This window comes from Phyllobates terribilis, unplaced genomic scaffold, assembly GCF_046119375.1.
Source record: "Phyllobates terribilis strain yellow unplaced genomic scaffold, ASM4611937v1 Scaffold_1268__1_contigs__length_339053, whole genome shotgun sequence".
Lineage (NCBI taxonomy): Eukaryota > Metazoa > Chordata > Amphibia > Anura > Dendrobatidae > Phyllobates > Phyllobates terribilis.
In genome coordinates, this window is record NW_027364028.1 from 164,036 (window position 1) to 190,976 (window position 26,941).

At 44.8% G+C, this 26,941-nt stretch overlaps 21 non-coding genes across 21 annotated transcripts; all 21 read left to right on the plus strand.

Annotated features, from left to right (window-relative positions):
• The first annotated feature begins 153 nt into the window (after positions 1–153).
• On the plus strand, positions 154–344 carry LOC141243819 (U2 spliceosomal RNA). The gene has a single exon (XR_012307840.1). It is a non-coding gene; the product is annotated as a U2 spliceosomal RNA (small nuclear RNA).
• A 1,115-nt stretch (positions 345–1,459) lies between these two features.
• On the plus strand, positions 1,460–1,650 carry LOC141243820 (U2 spliceosomal RNA). The gene has a single exon (XR_012307841.1). It is a non-coding gene; the product is annotated as a U2 spliceosomal RNA (small nuclear RNA).
• A 1,115-nt stretch (positions 1,651–2,765) lies between these two features.
• LOC141243821 (U2 spliceosomal RNA) lies at positions 2,766–2,956 on the plus strand. The gene has a single exon (XR_012307842.1). It is a non-coding gene; the product is annotated as a U2 spliceosomal RNA (small nuclear RNA).
• Positions 2,957–4,070: 1,114 nt separating this feature from the next.
• On the plus strand, positions 4,071–4,261 carry LOC141243822 (U2 spliceosomal RNA). Its single transcript, XR_012307843.1, has one exon. It is a non-coding gene; the product is annotated as a U2 spliceosomal RNA (small nuclear RNA).
• Positions 4,262–5,376: 1,115 nt separating this feature from the next.
• On the plus strand, positions 5,377–5,567 carry LOC141243607 (U2 spliceosomal RNA). Its single transcript, XR_012307666.1, has one exon. It is a non-coding gene; the product is annotated as a U2 spliceosomal RNA (small nuclear RNA).
• A 1,114-nt stretch (positions 5,568–6,681) lies between these two features.
• LOC141243608 (U2 spliceosomal RNA) lies at positions 6,682–6,872 on the plus strand. The gene has a single exon (XR_012307667.1). It is a non-coding gene; the product is annotated as a U2 spliceosomal RNA (small nuclear RNA).
• Positions 6,873–7,987: 1,115 nt separating this feature from the next.
• Positions 7,988–8,178, plus strand: LOC141243609 (U2 spliceosomal RNA). The gene has a single exon (XR_012307668.1). It is a non-coding gene; the product is annotated as a U2 spliceosomal RNA (small nuclear RNA).
• A 1,115-nt stretch (positions 8,179–9,293) lies between these two features.
• Positions 9,294–9,484, plus strand: LOC141243720 (U2 spliceosomal RNA). Its single transcript, XR_012307772.1, has one exon. It is a non-coding gene; the product is annotated as a U2 spliceosomal RNA (small nuclear RNA).
• A 1,112-nt stretch (positions 9,485–10,596) lies between these two features.
• On the plus strand, positions 10,597–10,787 carry LOC141243701 (U2 spliceosomal RNA). Its single transcript, XR_012307754.1, has one exon. It is a non-coding gene; the product is annotated as a U2 spliceosomal RNA (small nuclear RNA).
• Positions 10,788–11,902: 1,115 nt separating this feature from the next.
• On the plus strand, positions 11,903–12,093 carry LOC141243610 (U2 spliceosomal RNA). Its single transcript, XR_012307669.1, has one exon. It is a non-coding gene; the product is annotated as a U2 spliceosomal RNA (small nuclear RNA).
• Positions 12,094–13,208: 1,115 nt separating this feature from the next.
• LOC141243611 (U2 spliceosomal RNA) lies at positions 13,209–13,399 on the plus strand. The gene has a single exon (XR_012307670.1). It is a non-coding gene; the product is annotated as a U2 spliceosomal RNA (small nuclear RNA).
• Positions 13,400–14,514: 1,115 nt separating this feature from the next.
• LOC141243721 (U2 spliceosomal RNA) lies at positions 14,515–14,705 on the plus strand. Its single transcript, XR_012307773.1, has one exon. It is a non-coding gene; the product is annotated as a U2 spliceosomal RNA (small nuclear RNA).
• Positions 14,706–15,820: 1,115 nt separating this feature from the next.
• LOC141243700 (U2 spliceosomal RNA) lies at positions 15,821–16,011 on the plus strand. The gene has a single exon (XR_012307753.1). It is a non-coding gene; the product is annotated as a U2 spliceosomal RNA (small nuclear RNA).
• A 1,118-nt stretch (positions 16,012–17,129) lies between these two features.
• Positions 17,130–17,320, plus strand: LOC141243613 (U2 spliceosomal RNA). Its single transcript, XR_012307672.1, has one exon. It is a non-coding gene; the product is annotated as a U2 spliceosomal RNA (small nuclear RNA).
• Positions 17,321–18,435: 1,115 nt separating this feature from the next.
• LOC141243615 (U2 spliceosomal RNA) lies at positions 18,436–18,626 on the plus strand. The gene has a single exon (XR_012307673.1). It is a non-coding gene; the product is annotated as a U2 spliceosomal RNA (small nuclear RNA).
• A 1,115-nt stretch (positions 18,627–19,741) lies between these two features.
• On the plus strand, positions 19,742–19,932 carry LOC141243616 (U2 spliceosomal RNA). The gene has a single exon (XR_012307674.1). It is a non-coding gene; the product is annotated as a U2 spliceosomal RNA (small nuclear RNA).
• A 1,115-nt stretch (positions 19,933–21,047) lies between these two features.
• On the plus strand, positions 21,048–21,238 carry LOC141243617 (U2 spliceosomal RNA). Its single transcript, XR_012307675.1, has one exon. It is a non-coding gene; the product is annotated as a U2 spliceosomal RNA (small nuclear RNA).
• Positions 21,239–22,353: 1,115 nt separating this feature from the next.
• Positions 22,354–22,544, plus strand: LOC141243618 (U2 spliceosomal RNA). Its single transcript, XR_012307676.1, has one exon. It is a non-coding gene; the product is annotated as a U2 spliceosomal RNA (small nuclear RNA).
• Positions 22,545–23,662: 1,118 nt separating this feature from the next.
• Positions 23,663–23,853, plus strand: LOC141243619 (U2 spliceosomal RNA). Its single transcript, XR_012307677.1, has one exon. It is a non-coding gene; the product is annotated as a U2 spliceosomal RNA (small nuclear RNA).
• A 1,115-nt stretch (positions 23,854–24,968) lies between these two features.
• LOC141243692 (U2 spliceosomal RNA) lies at positions 24,969–25,159 on the plus strand. The gene has a single exon (XR_012307746.1). It is a non-coding gene; the product is annotated as a U2 spliceosomal RNA (small nuclear RNA).
• Positions 25,160–26,273: 1,114 nt separating this feature from the next.
• LOC141243699 (U2 spliceosomal RNA) lies at positions 26,274–26,464 on the plus strand. Its single transcript, XR_012307752.1, has one exon. It is a non-coding gene; the product is annotated as a U2 spliceosomal RNA (small nuclear RNA).
• Positions 26,465–26,941: the final 477 nt, after the last annotated feature.

Sequence of the window (26,941 nt, forward strand, 5' to 3'; positions counted from 1 at the left end):
TGGATTGCAGCAGCAGCAAGCCGAAAAGTGCAGGCATGTAAGGGATCTAGAGGTTGACAACATGTCTTCTTAACGGGAGTCCAGGAGCTCATCTCCACAAATGGACTTTTCAGGATCCTTGGGTGGCTCCGTAGTTTGAAACCAATTCTGGTTATCGCTTCTCGGCCTTTTGGCTAAGATCAAGTGTAGTATCTGTTCTTATCAGTTTAATATCTGATACGTCCCCTATCTGGGGACCATATATTAAATGGATTTTTAGAACAGGGAGATGGAAAAAGAGCTTGCTCTGTCCACTCCACGCATTGACCTGGTATTGCAGTATCTCCAGGACCGGTGCACCCCTTCTTTAATGCAGTTTCTAAAATCAGAAAGAATTGAATTCAATGTTTTTTGTTCATTTTGCTTGTTTGTCGGATTTTGGGATAGACTCTTTGGCTTTGCTTTTCTTCTCCTCATTGGATTTTTCATGTTCAAAGTTGCAGAAGCCAGATTACAAGCTCATTTTGGTTCAACTTCAGCAACTGTGCATTGCATTGCCATGTAATGTGATGCAATGCTATCTTTCTAGCTCTCCCTTTTTACTTCCTTTTGGATAAACAGACATATTAGGCAAGCATTTTGGAGCTTTCACCTAAATAACTACAGGTGGTGAGATAAGCTGCACAATATAATTGACCTTTCAGTATATTGTTGCACACACACCATCTATTTAGCAAATGCCCTTGTTATCAACAGCAGCCTTTTAAACTCACCTGAGCTAACAGGTATGTGCGCTGGTTACTCTGCTGTGCTTAAAATTTCTTTTTTGGTTTGCTACAATGCCTTTTCTGAAACGTTGTCTCCTTCTGCTGGAACACTGACTTCTTTCATTTAATGCCTGCAGACTATAAAAGAGAACCCAACCCAAAAAGTTTGGTTGATTAGTCTGTGGCATTCTGTTAAACTGTTGCTTATGGCGGTCTCTGTGAGCTTCTCAGCGACATTCAGCCAGCCAGGTATCCTGCCTGCAGTAGATGGAATGTGGCAATGGAACGCTGGCTGCGCGTGTCATAATAGGCTCTGAGCCTTTATATACCTGTGCACAGCAGCAGCCACCTTCAGTCTGCTGCTGGACAGCCAGCAGCAGCAGCAGCAGGAGAGGTATGTAATCAGGAGCCCTCCTGCTAAGGGTAGACAGCTGCTCGTTCCACCCCACCCCCCGCCTTAATTGGTTCTCCTCCCTTCCAACGGTGTTGAGGCGGGTGGGAACAGCAGGGGGTGAAGGTGCTGTGTTTAAAGAGGTGGAGTTATGCAGATCTAAAACGCGTGGATTGCAGCAGCAGCAAGCCGAAAAGTGCAGGCATGTAAGGGATCTAGAGGTTGACAACATGTCTTCTTAACGGGAGTCCAGGAGCTCATCTCCACAAATGGACTTTTCAGGATCCTTGGGTGGCTCCGTAGTTTGAAACCAATTCTGGTTATCGCTTCTCGGCCTTTTGGCTAAGATCAAGTGTAGTATCTGTTCTTATCAGTTTAATATCTGATACGTCCCCTATCTGGGGACCATATATTAAATGGATTTTTAGAACAGGGAGATGGAAAAAGAGCTTGCTCTGTCCACTCCACGCATTGACCTGGTATTGCAGTATCTCCAGGACCGGTGCACCCCTTCTTTAATGCAGTTTCTAAAATCAGAAAGAATTGAATTCAATGTTTTTTGTTCATTTTGCTTGTTTGTCGGATTTTGGGATGGACTCTTTGGCTTTGCTTTTCTTCTCCTCATTGGATTTTTCATGTTCAAAGTTGCAGAAGCCAGATTACAAGCTCATTTTGGTTCAACTTCAGCAACTGTGCATTGCATTGCCATGTAATGTGATGCAATGCTATCTTTCTAGCTCTCCCTTTTTACTTCCTTTTGGATAAACAGACATATTAGGCAAGCATTTTGGAGCTTTCACCTAAATAACTACAGGTGGTGAGATAAGCTGCACAATATAATTGACCTTTCAGTATATTGTTGCACACACACCATCTATTTAGCAAATGCCCTTGTTATCAACAGCAGCCTTTTAAACTCACCTGAGCTAACAGGTATGTGCGCTGGTTACTCTGCTGCGCTTAAAATTTCTTTTTTGGTTTGCTACAATGCCTTTTCTGAAACGTTGTCTCCTTCTGCTGGAACACTGACTTCTTTCATTTAATGCCTGCAGACTATAAAAGAGAACCCAACCCAAAAAGTTTGGTTGATTAGTCTGTGGCATTCTGTTAAACTGTTGCTTATGGCGGTCTCTGTGAGCTTCTCAGCGACATTCAGCCAGCCAGGTATCCTGCCTGCAGTAGATGGAATGTGGCAATGGAACGCTGGCTGCGCGTGTCATAATAGGCTCTGAGCCTTTATATACCTGTGCACAGCAGCAGCCACCTTCAGTCTGCTGCTGGACAGCCAGCAGCAGCAGCAGCAGGAGAGGTATGTAATCAGGAGCCCTCCTGCTAAGGGTAGACAGCTGCTCGTTCCACCCCACCCCCCGCCTTAATTGGTTCTCCTCCCATCCAACGGTGTTGAGGCGGGTGGGAACAGCAGGGGGTGAAGGTGCTGTGTTTAAAGAGGTGGAGTTATGCAGATCTAAAACGCGTGGATTGCAGCAGCAGCAAGCCGAAAAGTGCAGGCATGTAAGGGATCTAGAGGTTGACAACATGTCTTCTTAACGGGAGTCCAGGAGCTCATCTCCACAAATGGACTTTTCAGGATCCTTGGGTGGCTCCGTAGTTTGAAACCAATTCTGGTTATCGCTTCTCGGCCTTTTGGCTAAGATCAAGTGTAGTATCTGTTCTTATCAGTTTAATATCTGATACGTCCCCTATCTGGGGACCATATATTAAATGGATTTTTAGAACAGGGAGATGGAAAAAGAGCTTGCTCTGTCCACTCCACGCATTGACCTGGTATTGCAGTATCTCCAGGACCGGTGCACCCCTTCTTTAATGCAGTTTCTAAAATCAGAAAGAATTGAATTCAATGTTTTTGTTCATTTTGCTTGTTTGTCGGATTTTGGGATGGACTCTTTGGCTTTGCTTTTCTTCTCCTCATTGGATTTTTCATGTTCAAAGTTGCAGAAGCCAGATTACAAGCTCATTTTGGTTCAACTTCAGCAACTGTGCATTGCATTGCCATGTAATGTGATGCAATGCTATCTTTCTAGCTCTCCCTTTTTACTTCCTTTTGGATAAACAGACATATTAGGCAAGCATTTTGGAGCTTTCACCTAAACAACTACAGGTGGTGAGATAAGCTGCACAATATAATTGACCTTTCAGTATATTGTTGCACACACACCATCTATTTAGCAAATGCCCTTGTTATCAACAGCAGCCTTTTAAACTCACCTGAGCTAACAGGTATGTGCGCTGGTTACTCTGCTGCGCTTAAAATTTATTTTTTGGTTTGCTACAATGCCTTTTCTGAAACGTTGTCTCCTTCTGCTGGAACACTGACTTCTTTCATTTAATGCCTGCAGACTATAAAAGAGAACCCAACCCAAAAAGTTTGGTTGATTAGTCTGTGGCATTCTGTTAAACTGTTGCTTATGGCGGTCTCTGTGAGCTTCTCAGCGACATTCAGCCAGCCAGGTATCCTGCCTGCAGTAGATGGAATGTGGCAATGGAACGCTGGCTGCGCGTGTCATAATAGGCTCTGAGCCTTTATATACCTGTGCACAGCAGCAGCCACCTTCAGTCTGCTGCTGGACAGCCAGTAGCAGCAGCAGCAGGAGAGGTATGTAATCAGGAGCCCTCCTGCTAAGGGTAGACAGCTGCTCGTTCCACCCCACCCCCCGCCTTAATTGGTTCTCCTCCCTTCCAACGGTGTTGAGGCGGGTGGGAACAGCAGGGGGTGAAGGTGCTGTGTTTAAAGAGGTGGAGTTATGCAGATCTAAAACGCGTGGATTGCAGCAGCAGCAAGCCGAAAAGTGCAGGCATGTAAGGGATCTAGAGGTTGACAACATGTCTTCTTAACGGGAGTCCAGGAGCTCATCTCCACAAATGGACTTTTCAGGATCCTTGGGTGGCTCCGTAGTTTGAAACCAATTCTGGTTATCGCTTCTCGGCCTTTTGGCTAAGATCAAGTGTAGTATCTGTTCTTATCAGTTTAATATCTGATACGTCCCCTATCTGGGGACCATATATTAAATGGATTTTTAGAACAGGGAGATGGAAAAAGAGCTTGCTCTGTCCACTCCACGCATTGACCTGGTATTGCAGTATCTCCAGGACCGGTGCACCCCTTCTTTAATGCAGTTTCTAAAATCAGAAAGAATTGAATTCAATGTTTTTTGTTCATTTTGCTTGTTTGTCGGATTTTGGGATGGACTCTTTGGCTTTGCTTTTCTTCTCCTCATTGGATTTTTCATGTTCAAAGTTGCAGAAGCCAGATTACAAGCTCATTTTGGTTCAACTTCAGCAACTGTGCATTGCATTGCCATGTAATGTGATGCAATGCTATCTTTCTAGCTCTCCCTTTTTACTTCCTTTTGGATAAACAGACATATTAGGCAAGCATTTTGGAGCTTTCACCTAAATAACTACAGGTGGTGAGATAAGCTGCACAATATAATTGACCTTTCAGTATATTGTTGCACACACACCATCTATTTAGCAAATGCCCTTGTTATCAACAGCAGCCTTTTAAACTCACCTGAGCTAACAGGTATGTGCGCTGGTTACTCTGCTGCGCTTAAAATTTCTTTTTTGGTTTGCTACAATGCCTTTTCTGAAACGTTGTCTCCTTCTGCTGGAACACTGACTTCTTTCATTTAATGCCTGCAGACTATAAAAGAGAACCCAACCCAAAAAGTTTGGTTGATTAGTCTGTGGCATTCTGTTAAACTGTTGCTTATGGCGGTCTCTGTGAGCTTCTCAGCGACATTCAGCCAGCCAGGTATCCTGCCTGCAGTAGATGGAATGTGGCAATGGAACGCTGGCTGCGCGTGTCATAATAGGCTCTGAGCCTTTATATACCTGTGCACAGCAGCAGCCACCTTCAGTCTGCTGCTGGACAGCCAGCAGCAGCAGCAGCAGGAGAGGTATGTAATCAGGAGCCCTCCTGCTAAGGGTAGACAGCTGCTCGTTCCAACCCACCCCCCGCCTTAATTGGTTCTCCTCCCTTCCAACGGTGTTGAGGCGGGTGGGAACAGCAGGGGGTGAAGGTGCTGTGTTTAAAGAGGTGGAGTTATGCAGATCTAAAACGCGTGGATTGCAGCAGCAGCAAGCCGAAAAGTGCAGGCATGTAAGGGATCTAGAGGTTGACAACATGTCTTCTTAACGGGAGTCCAGGAGCTCATCTCCACAAATGGACTTTTCAGGATCCTTGGGTGGCTCCGTAGTTTGAAACCAATTCTGGTTATCGCTTCTCGGCCTTTTGGCTAAGATCAAGTGTAGTATCTGTTCTTATCAGTTTAATATCTGATACGTCCCCTATCTGGGGACCATATATTAAATGGATTTTTAGAACAGGGAGATGGAAAAAGAGCTTGCTCTGTCCACTCCACGCATTGACCTGGTATTGCAGTATCTCCAGGACCGGTGCACCCCTTCTTTAATGCAGTTTCTAAAATCAGAAAGAATTGAATTCAATGTTTTTGTTCATTTTGCTTGTTTGTCGGATTTTGGGATGGACTCTTTGGCTTTGCTTTTCTTCTCCTCATTGGATTTTTCATGTTCAAAGTTGCAGAAGCCAGATTACAAGCTCATTTTGGTTCAACTTCAGCAACTGTGCATTGCATTGCCATGTAATGTGATGCAATGCTATCTTTCTAGCTCTCCCTTTTTACTTCCTTTTGGATAAACAGACATATTAGGCAAGCATTTTGGAGCTTTCACCTAAACAACTACAGGTGGTGAGATAAGCTGCACAATGTAATTGACCTTTCAGTATATTGTTGCACACACACCATCTATTTAGCAAATGCCCTTGTTATCAACAGCAGCCTTTTAAACTCACCTGAGCTAACAGGTATGTGCGCTGGTTACTCTGCTGCGCTTAAAATTTCTTTTTTGGTTTGCTACAATGCCTTTTCTGAAACGTTGTCTCCTTCTGCTGGAACACTGACTTCTTTCATTTAATGCCTGCAGACTATAAAAGAGAACCCAACCCAAAAAGTTTGGTTGATTAGTCTGTGGCATTCTGTTAAACTGTTGCTTATGGCGGTCTCTGTGAGCTTCTCAGCGACATTCAGCCAGCCAGGTATCCTGCCTGCAGTAGATGGAATGTGGCAATGGAACGCTGGCTGCGCGTGTCATAATAGGCTCTGAGCCTTTATATACCTGTGCACAGCAGCAGCCACCTTCAGTCTGCTGCTGGACAGCCAGTAGCAGCAGCAGCAGGAGAGGTATGTAATCAGGAGCCCTCCTGCTAAGGGTAGACAGCTGCTCGTTCCACCCCACCCCCCGCCTTAATTGGTTCTCCTCCCTTCCAACGGTGTTGAGGCGGGTGGGAACAGCAGGGGGTGAAGGTGCTGTGTTTAAAGAGGTGGAGTTATGCAGATCTAAAACGCGTGGATTGCAGCAGCAGCAAGCCGAAAAGTGCAGGCATGTAAGGGATCTAGAGGTTGACAACATGTCTTCTTAACGGGAGTCCAGGAGCTCATCTCCACAAATGGACTTTTCAGGATCCTTGGGTGGCTCCGTAGTTTGAAACCAATTCTGGTTATCGCTTCTCGGCCTTTTGGCTAAGATCAAGTGTAGTATCTGTTCTTATCAGTTTAATATCTGATACGTCCCCTATCTGGGGACCATATATTAAATGGATTTTTAGAACAGGGAGATGGAAAAAGAGCTTGCTCTGTCCACTCCACGCATTGACCTGGTATTGCAGTATCTCCAGGACCGGTGCACCCCTTCTTTAATGCAGTTTCTAAAATCAGAAAGAATTGAATTCAATGTTTTTTGTTCATTTTGCTTGTTTGTCGGATTTTGGGATGGACTCTTTGGCTTTGCTTTTCTTCTCCTCATTGGATTTTTCATGTTCAAAGTTGCAGAAGCCAGATTACAAGCTCATTTTGGTTCAACTTCAGCAACTGTGCATTGCATTGCCATGTAATGTGATGCAATGCTATCTTTCTAGCTCTCCCTTTTTACTTCCTTTTGGATAAACAGACATATTAGGCAAGCATTTTGGAGCTTTCACCTAAATAACTACAGGTGGTGAGATAAGCTGCACAATATAATTGACCTTTCAGTATATTGTTGCACACACACCATCTATTTAGCAAATGCCCTTGTTATCAACAGCAGCCTTTTAAACTCACCTGAGCTAACAGGTATGTGCGCTGGTTACTCTGCTGCGCTTAAAATTTCTTTTTTGGTTTGCTACAATGCCTTTTCTGAAACGTTGTCTCCTTCTGCTGGAACACTGACTTCTTTCATTTAGTGCCTGCAGACTATAAAAGAGAACCCAACCCAAAAAGTTTGGTTGATTAGTCTGTGGCATTCTGTTAAACTGTTGCTTATGGCGGTCTCTGTGAGCTTCTCAGCGACATTCAGCCAGCCAGGTATCCTGCCTGCAGTAGATGGAATGTGGCAATGGAACGCTGGCTGCGCGTGTCATAATAGGCTCTGAGCCTTTATATACCTGTGCACAGCAGCAGCCACCTTCAGTCTGCTGCTGGACAGCCAGCAGCAGCAGCAGCAGGAGAGGTATGTAATCAGGAGCCCTCCTGCTAAGGGTAGACAGCTGCTCGTTCCACCCCACCCCCCGCCTTAATTGGTTCTCCTCCCTTCCAACGGTGTTGAGGCGGGTGGGAACAGCAGGGGGTGAAGGTGCTGTGTTTAAAGAGGTGGAGTTATGCAGATCTAAAACGCGTGGATTGCAGCAGCAGCAAGCCGAAAAGTGCAGGCATGTAAGGGATCTAGAGGTTGACAACATGTCTTCTTAACGGGAGTCTAGGAGCTCATCTCCACAAATGGACTTTTCAGGATCCTTGGGTGGCTCCGTAGTTTGAAACCAATTCTGGTTATCGCTTCTCGGCCTTTTGGCTAAGATCAAGTGTAGTATCTGTTCTTATCAGTTTAATATCTGATACGTCCCCTATCTGGGGACCATATATTAAATGGATTTTTAGAACAGGGAGATGGAAAAAGAGCTTGCTCTGTCCACTCCACGCATTGACCTGGTATTGCAGTATCTCCAGGACCGGTGCACCCCTTCTTTAATGCAGTTTCTAAAATCAGAAAGAATTGAATTCAATGTTTTTTGATCATTTTGCTTGTTTGTCGGATTTTGGGATGGACTCTTTGGCTTTGCTTTTCTTCTCCTCATTGGATTTTTCATGTTCAAAGTTGCAGAAGCCAGATTACAAGCTCATTTTGGTTCAACTTCAGCAACTGTGCATTGCATTGCCATGTAATGTGATGCAATGCTATCTTTCTAGCTCTCCCTTTTTACTTCCTTTTGGATAAACAGACATATTAGGCAAGCATTTTGGAGCTTTCACCTAAATAACTACAGGTGGTGAGATAAGCTGCACAATATAATTGACCTTTCAGTATATTGTTGCACACACACCATCTATTTAGCAAATGCCCTTGTTATCAACAGCAGCCTTTTAAACTCACCTGAGCTAACAGGTATGTGCTCTGGTTACTCTGCTGCGCTTAAAATTTCTTTTTTGGTTTGCTACAATGCCTTTTCTGAAACGTTGTCTCCTTCTGCTGGAACACTGACTTCTTTCATTTAATGCCTGCAGACTATAAAAGAGAACCCAACCCAAAAAGTTTGGTTGATTAGTCTGTGGCATTCTGTTAAACTGTTGCTTATGGCGGTCTCTGTGAGCTTCTCAGCGACATTCAGCCAGCCAGGTATCCTGCCTGCAGTAGATGGAATGTGGCAATGGAACGCTGGCTGCGCGTGTCATAATAGGCTCTGAGCCTTTATATACCTGTGCACAGCAGCAGCCACCTTCAGTCTGCTGCTGGACAGCCAGCAGCAGCAGCAGCAGGAGAGGTATGTAATCAGGAGCCCTCCTGCTAAGGGTAGACAGCTGCTCGTTCCACCCCACCCCCCGCCTTAATTGGTTCTCCTCCCTTCCAACGGTGTTGAGGCGGGTGGGAACAGCAGGGGGTGAAGGTGCTGTGTTTAAAGAGGTGGAGTTATGCAGATCTAAAACGCGTGGATTGCAGCAGCAGCAAGCCGAAAAGTGCAGGCATGTAAGGGATCTAGAGGTTGACAACATGTCTTCTTAACGGGAGTCCAGGAGCTCATCTCCACAAATGGACTTTTCAGGATCCTTGGGTGGCTCCGTAGTTTGAAACCAATTCTGGTTATCGCTCCTCGGCCTTTTGGCTAAGATCAAGTGTAGTATCTGTTCTTATCAGTTTAATATCTGATACGTCCCCTATCTGGGGACCATATATTAAATGGATTTTTAGAACAGGGAGATGGAAAAAGAGCTTGCTCTGTCCACTCCACGCATTGACCTGGTATTGCAGTATCTCCAGGACCGGTGCACCCCTTCTTTAATGCAGTTTCTAAAATCAGAAAGAATTGAATTCAATGTTTTTTGTTCATTTTGCTTGTTTGTCGGAATTTGGGATGGACTCTTTGGCTTTGCTTTTCTTCTCCTCATTGGATTTTTCATGTTCAAAGTTGCAGAAGCCAGATTACAAGCTCATTTTGGTTCAACTTCAGCAACTGTGCATTGCATTGCCATGTAATGTGATGCAATGCTATCTTTCTAGCTCTCCCTTTTTACTTCCTTTTGGATAAACAGACATATTAGGCAAGCATTTTGGAGCTTTCACCTAAATAACTACAGGTGGTGAGATAAGCTGCACAATATAATTGACCTTTCAGTATATTGTTGCACACACACCATCTATTTAGCAAATGCCCTTGTTATCAACAGCAGCCTTTTAAACTCACCTGAGCTAACAGGTATGTGCGCTGGTTACTCTGCTGCGCTTAAAATTTCTTTTTTGGTTTGCTACAATGCCTTTTCTGAAACGTTGTCTCCTTCTGCTGGAACACTGACTTCTTTCATTTAATGCCTGCAGACTATAAAAGAGAACCCAACCCAAAAAGTTTGGTTGATTAGTCTGTGGCATTCTGTTAAACTGTTGCTTATGGCGGTCTCTGTGAGCTTCTCAGCGACATTCAGCCAGCCAGGTATCCTGCCTGCAGTAGATGGAATGTGGCAATGGAACGCTGGCTGCGCGTGTCATAATAGGCTCTGAGCCTTTATATACCTGTGCACAGCAGCAGCCACCTTCAGTCTGCTGCTGGACAGCCAGCAGCAGCAGCAGGAGAGGTATGTAATCAGGAGCCCTCCTGCTAAGGGTAGACAGCTGCTCGTTCCACCCCACCCCCCGCCTTAATTGGTTCTCCTCCCTTCCAACGGTGTTGAGGCGGGTGGGAACAGCAGGGGGTGAAGGTGCTGTGTTTAAAGAGGTGGAGTTATGCAGATCTAAAACGCGTGGATTGCAGCAGCAGCAAGCCGAAAAGTGCAGGCATGTAAGGGATCTAGAGGTTGACAACATGTCTTCTTAACGGGAGTCCAGGAGCTCATCTCCACAAATGGACTTTTCAGGATCCTTGGGTGGCTCCGTAGTTTGAAACCAATTCTGGTTATCGCTTCTCGGCCTTTTGGCTAAGATCAAGTGTAGTATCTGTTCTTATCAGTTTAATATCTGATACATCCCCTATCTGGGGACCATATATTAAATGGATTTTTAGAACAGGGAGATGGAAAAAGAGCTTGCTCTGTCCACTCCACGCATTGACCTGGTATTGCAGTATCTCCAGGACCGGTGCACCCCTTCTTTAATGCAGTTTCTAAAATCAGAAAGAATTGAATTCCATGTTTTTTGTTCATTTTGCTTGTTTGTCGGATTTTGGGATGGACTCTTTGGCTTTGCTTTTCTTCTCCTCATTGGATTTTTCATGTTCAAAGTTGCAGAAGCCAGATTACAAGCTCATTTTGGTTCAACTTCAGCAACTGTGCATTGCATTGCCATGTAATGTGATGCAATGCTATCTTTCTAGCTCTCCCTTTTTACTTCCTTTTGGATAAACAGACATATTAGGCAAGCATTTTGGAGCTTTCACCTAAATAACTACAGGTGGTGAGATAAGCTGCACAATATAATTGACCTTTCAGTATATTGTTGCACACACACCATCTATTTAGCAAATGCCCTTGTTATCAACAGCAGCCTTTTAAACTCACCTGAGCTAACAGGTATGTGCGCTGGTTACTCTGCTGCGCTTAAAATTTCTTTTTTGGTTTGCTACAATGCCTTTTTTGAAACGTTGTCTCCTTCTGCTGGAACACTGACTTCTTTCATTTTATGCCTGCAGACTATAAAAGAGAACCCAACCCAAAAAGTTTGGTTGATTAGTCTGTGGCATTCTGTTAAACTGTTGCTTATGGCGGTCTCTGCGAGCTTCTCAGCGACATTCAGCCAGCCAGGTATCCTGCCTGCAGTAGATGGAATGTGGCAATGGAACGCTGGCTGCGCGTGTCATAATAGGCTCTGAGCCTTTATATACCTGTGCACAGCAGCAGCCACCTTCAGTCTGCTGCTGGACAGCCAGCAGCAGCAGCAGCAGGAGAGGTATGTAATCAGGAGCCCTCCTGCTAAGGGTAGACAGCTGCTCGTTCCACCCCACCCCCCGCCTTAATTGGTTCTTCTCCCTTCCAACGGTGTTGAGGCGGGTGGGAACAGCAGGGGGTGAAGGTGCTGTGTTTAAAGAGGTGGAGTTATGCAGGTCTAAAACGCGTGGATTGCAGCAGCAGCAAGCCGAAAAGTGCAGGCATGTAAGGGATCTAGAGGTTGACAACATGTATTCTTAACGGGAGTCCAGGAGCTCATCTCCACAAATGGACTTTTCAGGATCCTTGGGTGGCTCCGTAGTTTGAAACCAATTCTGGTTATCGCTTCTCGGCCTTTTGGCTAAGATCAAGTGTAGTATCTGTTCTTATCAGTTTAATATCTGATACGTCCCCTATCTGGGGACCATATATTAAATGGATTTTTAGAACAGGGAGATGGAAAAAGAGCTTGCTCTGTCCACTCCACGCATTGACCTGGTATTGCAGTATCTCCAGGACCGGTGCACCCCTTCTTTAATGCAGTTTCTAAAATCAGAAAGAATTGAATTCAATGTTTTTTGTTCATTTTGCTTGTTTGTCGGATTTTGGGATGGACTCTTTCTCTTTGCTTTTCTTCTCCTCATTGGATTTTTCATGTTCAAAGTTGCAGAAGCCAGATTACAAGCTCATTTTGGTTCAACTTCAGCAACTGTGCATTGCATTGCCATGTAATGTGATGCAATGCTATCTTTCTAGCTCTCCCTTTTTACTTCCTTTTGGATAAACAGACATATTAGGCAAGCATTTTGGAGCTTTCACCTAAATAACTACAGGTGGTGAGATAAGCTGCACAATATAATTGACCTTTCAGTATATTGTTGCACACACACCATCTATTTAGCAAATGCCCTTGTTATCAACAGCAGCCTTTTAAACTCACCTGAGCTAACAGGTATGTGCGCTGGTTACTCTGCTGCGCTTAAAATTTCTTTTTTGGTTTGCTACAATGCCTTTTCTGAAACGTTGTCTCCTTCTGCTGGAACACTGACTTCTTTCATTTAATGCCTGCAGACTATAAAAGAGAACCCAACCCAAAAAGTTTGGTTGATTAGTCTGTGGCATTCTGTTAAACTGTTGCTTATGGCGGTCTCTGTGAGCTTCTCAGCGACATTCAGCCAGCCAGGTATCCTGCCTGCAGTAGATGGAATGTGGCAATGGAACGCTGGCTGCGCGTGTCATAATAGGCTCTGAGCCTTTATATACCTGTGCACAGCAGCAGCCACCTTCAGTCTGCTGCTGGACAGCCAGCAGCAGCAGCAGCAGGAGAGGTATGTAATCAGGAGCCCTCCTGCTAAGGGTAGACAGCTGCTCGTTCCACCCCACCCCCCGCCTTAATTGGTTCTCCTCCCTTCCAACGGTGTTGAGGCGGGTGGGAACAGCAGGGGGTGAAGGTGCTGTGTTTAAAGAGGTGGAGTTATGCAGATCTAAAACGCGTGGATTGCAGCAGCAGCAAGCCGAAAAGTGCAGGCATGTAAGGGATCTAGAGGTTGACAACATGTCTTCTTAACGGGAGTCCAGGAGCTCATCTCCACAAATGGACTTTTCAGGATCCTTGGGTGGCTCCGTAGTTTGAAACCAATTCTGGTTATCGCTTCTCGGCCTTTTGGCTAAGATCAAGTGTAGTATCTGTTCTTATCAGTTTAATATCTGATACGTCCCCTATCTGGGGACCATATATTAAATGGATTTTTAGAACAGGGAGATGGAAAAAGAGCTTGCTCTGTCCACTCCACGCATTGACCTGGTATTGCAGTATCTCCAGGACCGGTGCACCCCTTCTTTAATGCAGTTTCTAAAATCAGAAAGAATTGAATTCAATGTTTTTTGTTCATTTTGCTTGTTTGTCGGATTTTGGGATGGACTCTTTGGCTTTGCTTTTCTTCTCCTCATTGGATTTTTCATGTTCAAAGTTGCAGAAGCCAGATTACAAGCTCATTTTGGTTCAACTTCAGCAACTGTGCATTGCATTGCCATGTAATGTGATGCAATGCTATCTTTCTAGCTCTCCCTTTTTACTTCCTTTTGGATAAACAGACATATTAGGCAAGCATTTTGGAGCTTTCACCTAAATAACTACAGGTGGTGAGATAAGCTGCACAATATAATTGACCTTTCAGTATATTGTTGCACACACACCATCTATTTAGCAAATGCCCTTGTTATCAACAGCAGCCTTTTAAACTCACCTGAGCTAACAGGTATGTGCGCTGGTTACTCTGCTGCGCTTAAAATTTCTTTTTTGGTTTGCTACAATGCCTTTTCTGAAACGTTGTCTCCTTCTGCTGGAACACTGACTTCTTTCATTTAATGCCTGCAGACTATAAAAGAGAACCCAACCCAAAAAGTTTGGTTGATTAGTCTGTGGCATTCTGTTAAACTGTTGCTTATGGCGGTCTCTGTGAGCTTCTCAGCGACATTCAGCCAGCCAGGTATCCTGCCTGCAGTAGATGGAATGTGGCAATGGAACGCTGGCTGCGCGTGTCATAATAGGCTCTGAGCCTTTATATACCTGTGCACAGCAGCAGCCACCTTCAGTCTGCTGCTGGACAGCCAGCAGCAGCAGCAGCAGGAGAGGTATGTAATCAGGAGCCCTCCTGCTAAGGGTAGACAGCTGCTCGTTCCACCCCACCCCCCACCTTAATTGGTTCTCCTCCCTTCCAACGGTGTTGAGGCGGGTGGGAACAGCAGGGGGTGAAGGTGCTGTGTTTAAAGAGGTGGAGTTATGCAGATCTAAAACGCGTGGATTGCAGCAGCAGCAAGCCGAAAAGTGCAGGCATGTAAGGGATCTAGAGGTTGACAACATGTCTTCTTAACGGGAGTCCAGGAGCTCATCTCCACAAATGGACTTTTCAGGATCCTTGGGTGGCTCCGTAGTTTGAAACCAATTCTGGTTATCGCTCCTCGGCCTTTTGGCTAAGATCAAGTGTAGTATCTGTTCTTATCAGTTTAATATCTGATACGTCCCCTATCTGGGGACCATATATTAAATGGATTTTTAGAACAGGGAGATGGAAAAAGAGCTTGCTCTGTCCACTCCACGCATTGACCTGGTATTGCAGTATCTCCAGGACCGGTGCACCCCTTCTTTAATGCAGTTTCTAAAATCAGAAAGAATTGAATTCAATGTTTTTTGTTCATTTTGCTTGTTTGTCGGAATTTGGGATGGACTCTTTGGCTTTGCTTTTCTTCTCCTCATTGGATTTTTCATGTTCAAAGTTGCAGAAGCCAGATTACAAGCTCATTTTGGTTCAACTTCAGCAACTGTGCATTGCATTGCCATGTAATGTGATGCAATGCTATCTTTCTAGCTCTCCCTTTTTACTTCCTTTTGGATAAACAGACATATTAGGCAAGCATTTTGGAGCTTTCACCTAAATAACTACAGGTGGTGAGATAAGCTGCACAATATAATTGACCTTTCAGTATATTGTTGCACACACACCATCTATTTAGCAAATGCCCTTGTTATCAACAGCAGCCTTTTAAACTCACCTGAGCTAACAGGTATGTGCGCTGGTTACTCTGCTGCGCTTAAAATTTCTTTTTTGGTTTGCTACAATGCCTTTTCTGAAACGTTGTCTCCTTCTGCTGGAACACTGACTTCTTTCATTTAATGCCTGCAGACTATAAAAGAGAACCCAACCCAAAAAGTTTGGTTGATTAGTCTGTGGCATTCTGTTAAACTGTTGCTTATGGCGGTCTCTGTGAGCTTCTCAGCGACATTCAGCCAGCCAGGTATCCTGCCTGCAGTAGATGGAATGTGGCAATGGAACGCTGGCTGCGCGTGTCATAATAGGCTCTGAGCCTTTATATACCTGTGCACAGCAGCAGCCACCTTCAGTCTGCTGCTGGACAGCCAGCAGCAGCAGCAGCAGGAGAGGTATGTAATCAGGAGCCCTCCTGCTAAGGGTAGACAGCTGCTCGTTCCACCCCACCCCCCGCCTTAATTGGTTCTCCTCCCTTCCAACGGTGTTGAGGCGGGTGGGAACAGCAGGGGGTGAAGGTGCTGTGTTTAAAGAGGTGGAGTTATGCAGGTCTAAAACGCGTGGATTGCAGCAGCAGCAAGCCGAAAAGTGCAGGCATGTAAGGGATCTAGAGGTTGACAACATGTCTTCTTAACGGGAGTCCAGGAGCTCATCTCCACAAATGGACTTTTCAGGATCCTTGGGTGGCTCCGTAGTTTGAAACCAATTCTGGTTATCGCTTCTCGGCCTTTTGGCTAAGATCAAGTGTAGTATCTGTTCTTATCAGTTTAATATCTGATACGTCCCCTATCTGGGGACCATATATTAAATGGATTTTTAGAACAGGGAGATGGAAAAAGAGCCTGCTCTGTCCACTCCACGCATTGACCTGGTATTGCAGTATCTCCAGGACCGGTGCACCCCTTCTTTAATGCAGTTTCTAAAATCAGAAAGAATTGAATTCAATGTTTTTTGTTCATTTTGCTTGTTTGTCGGATTTTGGGATGGACTCTTTGGCTTTGCTTTTCTTCTCCTCATTGGATTTTTCATGTTCAAAGTTGCAGAAGCCAGATTACAAGCTCATTTTGGTTCAACTTCAGCAACTGTGCATTGCATTGCCATGTAATGTGATGCAATGCTATCTTTCTAGCTCTCCGTTTTTACTTCCTTTTGGATAAACAGACATATTAGGCAAGCATTTTGGAGCTTTCACCTAAATAACTACAGGTGGTGAGATAAGCTGCACAATATAATTGACCTTTCAGTATATTGTTGCACACACACCATCTATTTAGCAAATGCCCTTGTTATCAACAGCAGCCTTTTAAACTCACCTGAGCTAACAGGTATGTGCGCTGGTTACTCTGCTGCGCTTAAAATTTCTTTTTTGGTTTGCTACAATGCCTTTTTTGAAACGTTGTCTCCTTCTGCTGGAACACTGACTTCTTTCATTTTATGCCTGCAGACTATAAAAGAGAACCCAACCCAAAAAGTTTGGTTGATTAGTCTGTGGCATTCTGTTAAACTGTTGCTTATGGCGGTCTCTGTGAGCTTCTCAGCGACATTCAGCCAGCCAGGTATCCTGCCTGCAGTAGATGGAATGTGGCAATGGAACGCTGGCTGCGCGTGTCATAATAGGCTCTGAGCCTTTATATACCTGTGCACAGCAGCAGCCACCTTCAGTCTGCTGCTGGACAGCCAGCAGCAGCAGCAGCAGGAGAGGTATGTAATCAGGAGCCCTCCTGCTAAGGGTAGACAGCTGCTCGTTCCACCCCACCCCCCGCCTTAATTGGTTCTCCTCCCTTCCAACGGTGTTGAGGTGGGTGGGAACAGCAGGGGGTGAAGGTGCTGTGTTTAAAGAGGTGGAGTTATGCAGGTCTAAAACGCGTGGATTGCAGCAGCAGCAGCAAGCCGAAAAGTGCAGGCATGTAAGGGATCTAGAGGTTGACAACATGTCTTCTTAACGGGAGTCCAGGAGCTCATCTCCACAAATGGACTTTTCAGGATCCTTGGGTGGCTCCGTAGTTTGAAACCAATTCTGGTTATCGCTTCTCGGCCTTTTGGCTAAGATCAAGTGTAGTATCTGTTCTTATCAGTTTAATATCTGATACGTCCCCTATCTGGGGACCATATATTAAATGGATTTTTAGAACAGGGAGATGGAAAAAGAGCTTGCTCTGTCCACTCCACGCATTGACCTGGTATTGCAGTATCTCCAGGACCGGTGCACCCCTTCTTTAATGCAGTTTCTAAAATCAGAAAGAATTGAATTCAATGTTTTTTGTTCATTTTGCTTGTTTGTCGGATTTTGGGATGGACTCTTTGGCTTTGCTTTTCTTCTCCTCATTGGATTTTTCATGTTCAAAGTTGCAGAAACCAGATTACAAGCTCATTTTGGTTCAACTTCAGCAACTGTGCATTGCATTGCCATGTAATGTGATGCAATGCTATCTTTCTAGCTCTCCCTTTTTACTTCCTTTTGGATAAACAGACATATTAGGCAAGCATTTTGGAGCTTTCACCTAAATAACTACAGGTGGTGAGATAAGCTGCACAATATAATTGACCTTTCAGTATATTGTTGCACACACACCATCTATTTAGCAAATGCCCTTGTTATCAACAGCAGCCTTTTAAACTCACCTGAGCTAACAGGTATGTGCGCTGGTTACTCTGCTGCGCTTAAAATTTCTTTTTTGGTTTGCTACAATGCCTTTTCTGAAACGTTGTCTCCTTCTGCTGGAACACTGACTTCTTTCATTTAATGCCTGCAGACTATAAAAGAGAACCCAACCCAAAAAGTTTGGTTGATTAGTCTGTGGCATTCTGTTAAACTGTTGCTTATGGCGGTCTCTGTGAGCTTCTCAGCGACATTCAGCCAGCCAGGTATCCTGCCTGCAGTAGATGGAATGTGGCAATGGAACGCTGGCTGCGCGTGTCATAATAGGCTCTGAGCCTTTATATACCTGTGCACAGCAGCAGCCACCTTCAGTCTGCTGCTGGACAGCCAGCAGCAGCAGCAGCAGGAGAGGTATGTAATCAGGAGCCCTCCTGCTAAGGGTAGACAGCTGCTCGTTCCACCCCACCCCCCGCCTTAATTGGTTCTCCTCCCTTCCAACGGTGTTGAGGCGGGTGGGAACAGCAGGGGGTGAAGGTGCTGTGTTTAAAGAGGTGGAGTTATGCAGATCTAAAACGCGTGGATTGCAGCAGCAGCAAGCCGAAAAGTGCAGGCATGTAAGGGATCTAGAGGTTGACAACATGTCTTCTTAACGGGAGTCCAGGAGCTCATCTCCACAAATGGACTTTTCAGGATCCTTGGGTGGCTCCGTAGTTTGAAACCAATTCTGGTTATCGCTTCTCGGCCTTTTGGCTAAGATCAAGTGTAGTATCTGTTCTTATCAGTTTAATATCTGATACGTCCCCTATCTGGGGACCATATATTAAATGGATTTTTAGAACAGGGAGATGGAAAAAGAGCTTGCTCTGTCCACTCCACGCATTGACCTGGTATTGCAGTATCTCCAGGACCGGTGCACCCCTTCTTTAATGCAGTTTCTAAAATCAGAAAGAATTGAATTCAATGTTTTTTGTTCATTTTGCTTGTTTGTCGGATTTTGGGATGGACTCTTTGGCTTTGCTTTTCTTCTCCTCATTGGATTTTTCATGTTCAAAGTTGCAGAAGCCAGATTACAAGCTCATTTTGGTTCAACTTCAGCAACTGTGCATTGCATTGCCATGTAATGTGATGCAATGCTATCTTTCTAGCTCTCCCTTTTTACTTCCTTTTGGATAAACAGACATATTAGGCAAGCATTTTGGAGCTTTCACCTAAATAACTACAGGTGGTGAGATAAGCTGCACAATATAATTGACCTTTCAGTATATTGTTGCACACACACCATCTATTTAGCAAATGCCCTTGTTATCAACAGCAGCCTTTTAAACTCACCTGAGCTAACAGGTATGTGCGCTGGTTACTCTGCTGCGCTTAAAATTTCTTTTTTGGTTTGCTACAATGCCTTTTCTGAAACGTTGTCTCCTTCTGCTGGAACACTGACTTCTTTCATTTAATGCCTGCAGACTATAAAAGAGAACCCAACCCAAAAAGTTTGGTTGATTAGTCTGTGGCATTCTGTTAAACTGTTGCTTATGGCGGTCTCTGTGAGCTTCTCAGCGACATTCAGCCAGCCAGGTATCCTGCCTGCAGTAGATGGAATGTGGCAATGGAACGCTGGCTGCGCGTGTCATAATAGGCTCTGAGCCTTTATATACCTGTGCACAGCAGCAGCCACCTTCAGTCTGCTGCTGGACAGCCAGCAGCAGCAGCAGCAGGAGAGGTATGTAATCAGGAGCCCTCCTGCTAAGGGTAGACAGCTGCTCGTTCCACCCCACCCCCCGCCTTAATTGGTTCTCCTCCCTTCCAACGGTGTTGAGGCGGGTGGGAACAGCAGGGGGTGAAGGTGCTGTGTTTAAAGAGGTGGAGTTATGCAGATCTAAAACGCGTGGATTGCAGCAGCAGCAAGCCGAAAAGTGCAGGCATGTAAGGGATCTAGAGGTTGACAACATGTCTTCTTAACGGGAGTCCAGGAGCTCATCTCCACAAATGGACTTTTCAGGATCCTTGGGTGGCTCCGTAGTTTGAAACCAATTCTGGTTATCGCTTCTCGGCCTTTTGGCTAAGATCAAGTGTAGTATCTGTTCTTATCAGTTTAATATCTGATACGTCCCCTATCTGGGGACCATATATTAAATGGATTTTTAGAACAGGGAGATGGAAAAAGAGCTTGCTCTGTCCACTCCACGCATTGACCTGGTATTGCAGTATCTCCAGGACCGGTGCACCCCTTCTTTAATGCAGTTTCTAAAATCAGAAAGAATTGAATTCAATGTTTTTTGTTCATTTTGCTTGTTTGTCGGATTTTGGGATGGACTCTTTGGCTTTGCTTTTCTTCTCCTCATTGGATTTTTCATGTTCAAAGTTGCAGAAGCCAGATTACAAGCTCATTTTGGTTCAACTTCAGCAACTGTGCATTGCATTGCCATGTAATGTGATGCAATGCTATCTTTCTAGCTCTCCCTTTTTACTTCCTTTTGGATAAACAGATATATTAGGCAAGCATTTTGGAGCTTTCACCTAAATAACTACAGGTGGTGAGATAAGCTGCACAATATAATTGACCTTTCAGTATATTGTTGCACACACACCATCTATTTAGCAAATGCCCTTGTTATCAACAGCAGCCTTTTAAACTCACCTGAGCTAACAGGTATGTGCGCTGGTTACTCTGCTGCGCTTAAAATTTCTTTTTTGGTTTGCTACAATGCCTTTTCTGAAACGTTGTCTCCTTCTGCTGGAACACTGACTTCTTTCATTTAATGCCTGCAGACTATAAAAGAGAACCCAACCCAAAAAGTTTGGTTGATTAGTCTGTGGCATTCTGTTAAACTGTTGCTTATGGCGGTCTCTGTGAGCTTCTCAGCGACATTCAGCCAGCCAGGTATCCTGCCTGCAGTAGATGGAATGTGGCAATGGAACGCTGGCTGCGCGTGTCATAATAGGCTCTGAGCCTTTATATACCTGTGCACAGCAGCAGCCACCTTCAGTCTGCTGCTGGACAGCCAGCAGCAGCAGCAGCAGGAGAGGTATGTAATCAGGAGCCCTCCTGCTAAGGGTAGACAGCTGCTCGTTCCACCCCACCCCCCGCCTTAATTGGTTCTCCTCCCTTCCAACGGTGTTGAGGCGGGTGGGAACAGCAGGGGGTGAAGGTGCTGTGTTTAAAGAGGTGGAGTTATGCAGATCTAAAACGCGTGGATTGCAGCAGCAGCAAGCCGAAAAGTGCAGGCATGTAAGGGATCTAGAGGTTGACAACATGTCTTCTTAACGGGAGTCCAGGAGCTCATCTCCACAAATGGACTTTTCAGGATCCTTGGGTGGCTCCGTAGTTTGAAACCAATTCTGGTTATCGCTTCTCGGCCTTTTGGCTAAGATCAAGTGTAGTATCTGTTCTTATCAGTTTAATATCTGATACGTCCCCTATCTGGGGACCATATATTAAATGGATTTTTAGAACAGGGAGATGGAAAAAGAGCTTGCTCTGTCCACTCCACGCATTGACCTGGTATTGCAGTATCTCCAGGACCGGTGCACCCCTTCTTTAATGCAGTTTCTAAAATCAGAAAGAATTGAATTCAATGTTTTTTGTTCATTTTGCTTGTTTGTCGGATTTTGGGATGGACTCTTTGGCTTTGCTTTTCTTCTCCTCATTGGATTTTTCATGTTCAAAGTTGCAGAAGCCAGATTACAAGCTCATTTTGGTTCAACTTCAGCAACTGTGCATTGCATTGCCATGTAATGTGATGCAATGCTATCTTTCTAGCTCTCCCTTTTTACTTCCTTTTGGATAAACAGACATATTAGGCAAGCATTTTGGAGCTTTCACCTAAATAACTACAGGTGGTGAGATAAGCTGCACAATATAATTGACCTTTCAGTATATTGTTGCACACACACCATCTATTTAGCAAATGCCCTTGTTATCAACAGCAGCCTTTTAAACTCACCTGAGCTAACAGGTATGTGCGCTGGTTACTCTGCTGCGCTTAAAATTTCTTTTTTGGTTTGCTACAATGCCTTTTCTGAAACGTTGTCTCCTTCTGCTGGAACACTGACTTCTTTCATTTAATGCCTGCAGACTATAAAAGAGAACCCAACCCAAAAAGTTTGGTTGATTAGTCTGTGGCATTCTGTTAAACTGTTGCTTATGGCGGTCTCTGTGAGCTTCTCAGCGACATTCAGCCAGCCAGGTATCCTGCCTGCAGTAGATGGAATGTGGCAATGGAACGCTGGCTGCGCGTGTCATAATAGGCTCTGAGCCTTTATATACCTGTGCACAGCAGCAGCCACCTTCAGTCTGCTGCTGGACAGCCAGCAGCAGCAGCAGCAGGAGAGGTATGTAATCAGGAGCCCTCCTGCTAAGGGTAGACAGCTGCTCGTTCCACCCCACCCCCCGCCTTAATTGGTTCTCCTCCCTTCCAACGGTGTTGAGGCGGGTGGAAACAGCAGGGGGTGAAGGTGCTGTGTTTAAAGAGGTGGAGTTATGCAGATCTAAAACGCGTGGATTGCAGCAGCAGCAAGCCGAAAAGTGCAGGCATGTAAGGGATCTAGAGGTTGACAACATGTCTTCTTAACGGGAGTCCAGGAGCTCATCTCCACAAATGGACTTTTCAGGATCCTTGGGTGGCTCCGTAGTTTGAAACCAATTCTGGTTATCGCTTCTCGGCCTTTTGGCTAAGATCAAGTGTAGTATCTGTTCTTATCAGTTTAATATCTGATACGTCCCCTATCTGGGGACCATATATTAAATGGATTTTTAGAACAGGGAGATGGAAAAAGAGCTTGCTCTGTCCACTCCACGCATTGACCTGGTATTGCAGTATCTCCAGGACCGGTGCACCCCTTCTTTAATGCAGTTTCTAAAATCAGAAAGAATTGAATTCAATGTTTTTTGTTCATTTTGCTTGTTTGTCGGATTTTGGGATGGACTCTTTGGCTTTGCTTTTCTTCTCCTCATTGGATTTTTCATGTTCAAAGTTGCAGAAGCCAGATTACAAGCTCATTTTGGTTCAACTTCAGCAACTGTGCATTGCATTGCCATGTAATGTGATGCAATGCTATCTTTCTAGCTCTCCCTTTTTACTTCCTTTTGGATAAACAGACATATTAGGCAAGCATTTTGGAGCTTTCACCTAAATAACTACAGGTGGTGAGATAAGCTGCACAATATAATTGACCTTTCAGTATATTGTTGCACACACACCATCTATTTAGCAAATGCCCTTGTTATCAACAGCAGCCTTTTAAACTCACCTGAGCTAACAGGTATGTGCGCTAGTTACTCTGCTGCGCTTAAAATTTCTTTTTTGGTTTGCTACAATGCCTTTTCTGAAACGTTGTCTCCTTCTGCTGGAACACTGACTTCTTTCATTTAATGCCTGCAGACTATAAAAGAGAACTCAACCCAAAAAGTTTGGTTGATTAGTCTGTGGCATTCTGTTAAACTGTTGCTTATGGCGGTCTCTGTGAGCTTCTCAGCGACATTCAGCCAGCCAGGTATCCTGCCTGCAGTAGATGGAATGTGGCAATGGAACGCTGGCTGCGCTTGTCAAAATAGGCTCTGAGCCTTTATATACCTGTGCACAGCAGCAGCCACCTTCAGTCTGCTGCTGGACAGCCAGCAGCAGCAGCAGCAGCAGGAGAGGTATGTAATCAGGAGCCCTCCTGCTAAGGGTAGACAGCTGCTCGTTCCACCCCACCCCCCGCCTTAATTGGTTCTCCTCCCTTCCAACGGTGTTGAGGCGGGTGGGAACAGCAGGGGGTGAAGGTGCTGTGTTTAAAGAGGTGGAGTTATGCAGATCTAAAACGCGTGGATTGCAGCAGCAGCAAGCCGAAAAGTGCAGGCATGTAAGGGATCTAGAGGTTGACAACATGTCTTCTTAACGGGAGTCCAGGAGCTCATCTCCACAAATGGACTTTTCAGGATCCTTGGGTGGCTCCGTAGTTTGAAACCAATTCTGGTTATCGCTTCTCGGCCTTTTGGCTAAGATCAAGTGTAGTATCTGTTCTTATCAGTTTAATATCTGATACGTCCCCTATCTGGGGACCATATATTAAATGGATTTTTAGAACAGGGAGATGGAAAAAGAGCTTGCTCTGTCCACTCCACGCATTGACCTGGTATTGCAGTATCTCCAGGACCGGTGCACCCCTTCTTTAATGCAGTTTCTAAAATCAGAAAGAATTGAATTCAATGTTTTTTGTTCATTTTGCTTGTTTGTCGGATTTTGGGATGGACTCTTTGGCTTTGCTTTTCTTCTCCTCATTGGATTTTTCATGTTCAAAGTTGCAGAAGCCAGATTACAAGCTCATTTTGGTTCAACTTCAGCAACTGTGCATTGCATTGCCATGTAATGTGATGCAATGCTATCTTTCTAGCTCTCCCTTTTTACTTCCTTTTGGATAAACAGACATATTAGGCAAGCATTTTGGAGCTTTCACCTAAATAACTACAGGTGGTGAGATAAGCTGCACAATATAATTGACCTTTCAGTATATTGTTGCACACACACCATCTATTTAGCAAATGCCCTTGTTATCAACAGCAGCCTTTTAAACTCACCTGAGCTAACAGGTATGTGCGCTGGTTACTCTGCTGCGCTTAAAATTTCTTTTTTGGTTTGCTACAATGCCTTTTCTGAAACGTTGTCTCCTTCTGCTGGAACACTGACTTCTTTCATTTAATGCCTGCAGACTATAAAAGAGAACCCAACCCAAAAAGTTTGGTTGATTAGTCTGTGGCATTCTGTTAAACTGTTGCTTATGGCGGTCTCTGTGAGCTTCTCAGCGACATTCAGCCAGCCAGGTATCCTGCCTGCAGTAGATGGAATGTGGCAATGGAACGCTGGCTGCGCTTGTCAAAATAGGCTCTGAGCCTTTATATACCTGTGCACAGCAGCAGCCACCTTCAGTCTGCTGCTGGACAGCCAGCAGCAGCAGCAGCAGGAGAGGTATGTAATCAGGAGCCCTCCTGCTAAGGGTAGACAGCTGCTCGTTCCACCCCACCCCCCGCCTTAATTGGTTCTCCTCCCTTCCAACGGTGTTGAGGCGGGTGGGAACAGCAGGGGGTGAAGGTGCTGTGTTTAAAGAGGTGGAGTTATGCAGATCTAAAACGCGTGGATTGCAGCAGCAGCAAGCCGAAAAGTGCAGGCATGTAAGGGATCTAGAGGTTGACAACATGTCTTCTTAACGGGAGTCCAGGAGCTCATCTCCACAAATGGACTTTTCAGGATCCTTGGGTGGCTCCGTAGTTTGAAACCAATTCTGGTTATCGCTTCTCGGCCTTTTGGCTAAGATCAAGTGTAGTATCTGTTCTTATCAGTTTAATATCTGATACGTCCCCTATCTGGGGACCATAAATTAAATGGATTTTTAGAACAGGGAGATGGAAAAAGAGCTTGCTCTGTCCACTCCACGCATTGACCTGGTATTGCAGTATCTCCAGGACCGGTGCACCCCTTCTTTAATGCAGTTTCTAAAATCAGAAAGAATTGAATTCAATGTTTTTTGTTCATTTTGCTTGTTTGTCGGATTTTGGGATGGACTCTTTGGCTTTGCTTTTCTTCTCCTCATTGGATTTTTCATGTTCAAAGTTGCAGAAGCCAGATTACAAGCTCATTTTGGTTCAACTTCAGCAACTGTGCATTGCATTGCCATGTAATGTGATGCAATGCTATCTTTCTAGCTCTCCCTTTTTACTTCCTTTTGGATAAACAGACATATTAGGCAAGCATTTTGGAGCTTTCACCTAAATAACTACAGGTGGTGAGATAAGCTGCACAATATAATTGACCTTTCAGTATATTGTTGCACACACACCATCTATTTAGCAAATGCCCTTGTTATCAACAGCAGCCTTTTAAACTCACCTGAGCTAACAGGTATGTGCGCTGGTTACTCTGCTGCGCTTAAAATTTCTTTTTTGGTTTGCTACAATGCCTTTTCTGAAACGTTGTCTCCTTCTGCTGGAACACTGACTTCTTTCATTTAATACCTGCAGACTATAAAAGAGAACCCAACCCAAAAGTTTGGTTGATTAGTCTGTGGCATTCTGTTAAACTGTTGCTTATGGCGGTCTCTGTGAGCTTCTCAGCGACATTCAGCCAGCCAGGTATCCTGCCTGCAGTAGATGGAATGTGGCAATGGAACGCTGGCTGCGCTTGTCAAAATAGGCTCTGAGCCTTTATATACCTGTGCACAGCAGCAGCCACCTTCAGTCTGCTGCTGGACAGCCAGCAGCAGCAGCAGCAGGAGAGGTATGTAATCAGGAGCCCTCCTGCTAAGGGTAGACAGCTGCTCGTTCCACCCCACCCCCCGCCTTAATTGGTTCTCCTCCCTTCCAACGGTGTTGAGGCGGGTGGGAACAGCAGGGGGTGAAGGTGCTGTGTTTAAAGAGGTGGAGTTATGCAGATCTAAAACGCGTGGATTGCAGCAGCAGCAAGCCGAAAAGTGCAGGCATGTAAGGGATCTAGAGGTTGACAACATGTCTTCTTAACAGGAGTCCAGGAGCTCATCTCCACAAATGGACTTTTCAGGATCCTTGGGTGGCTCCGTAGTTTGAAACCAATTCTGGTTATCGCTTCTCGGCCTTTTGGCTAAGATCAAGTGTAGTATCTGTTCTTATCAGTTTAATATCTGATACGTCCCCTATCTGGGGACCATATATTAAATGGATTTTTAGAACAGGGAGATGGAAAAAGAGCTTGCTCTGTCCACTCCACGTATTGACCTGGTATTGCAGTATCTCCAGGACCGGTGCACTCCTTCTTTAATGCAGTTTCTAAAATCAGAAAGAATTGAATTCAATGTTTTTTGTTCATTTTGCTTGTTTGTCGGATTTTGGGATGGACTCTTTGGCTTTGCTTTTCTTCTCCTCATTGGATTTTTCATGTTCAAAGTTGCAGAAGCCAGATTACAAGCTCATTTTGGTTCAACTTCAGCAACTGTGCATTGCATTGCCATGTAATGTGATGCAATGCTATCTTTCTAGCTCTCCCTTTTTACTTCCTTTTGGATAAACAGACATATTAGGCAAGCATTTTGGAGCTTTCACCTAAATAACTACAGGTGGTGAGATAAGCTGCACAATATAATTGACCTTTCAGTATATTGTTGCACAAACACCATCTATTTAGCAAATGCCCTTGTTATCAACAGCAGCCTTTTAAACTCACCTGAGCTAACAGGTATGTGCGCTGGTTACTCTGCTGCGCTTAAAATTTCTTTTTTGGTTTGCTACAATG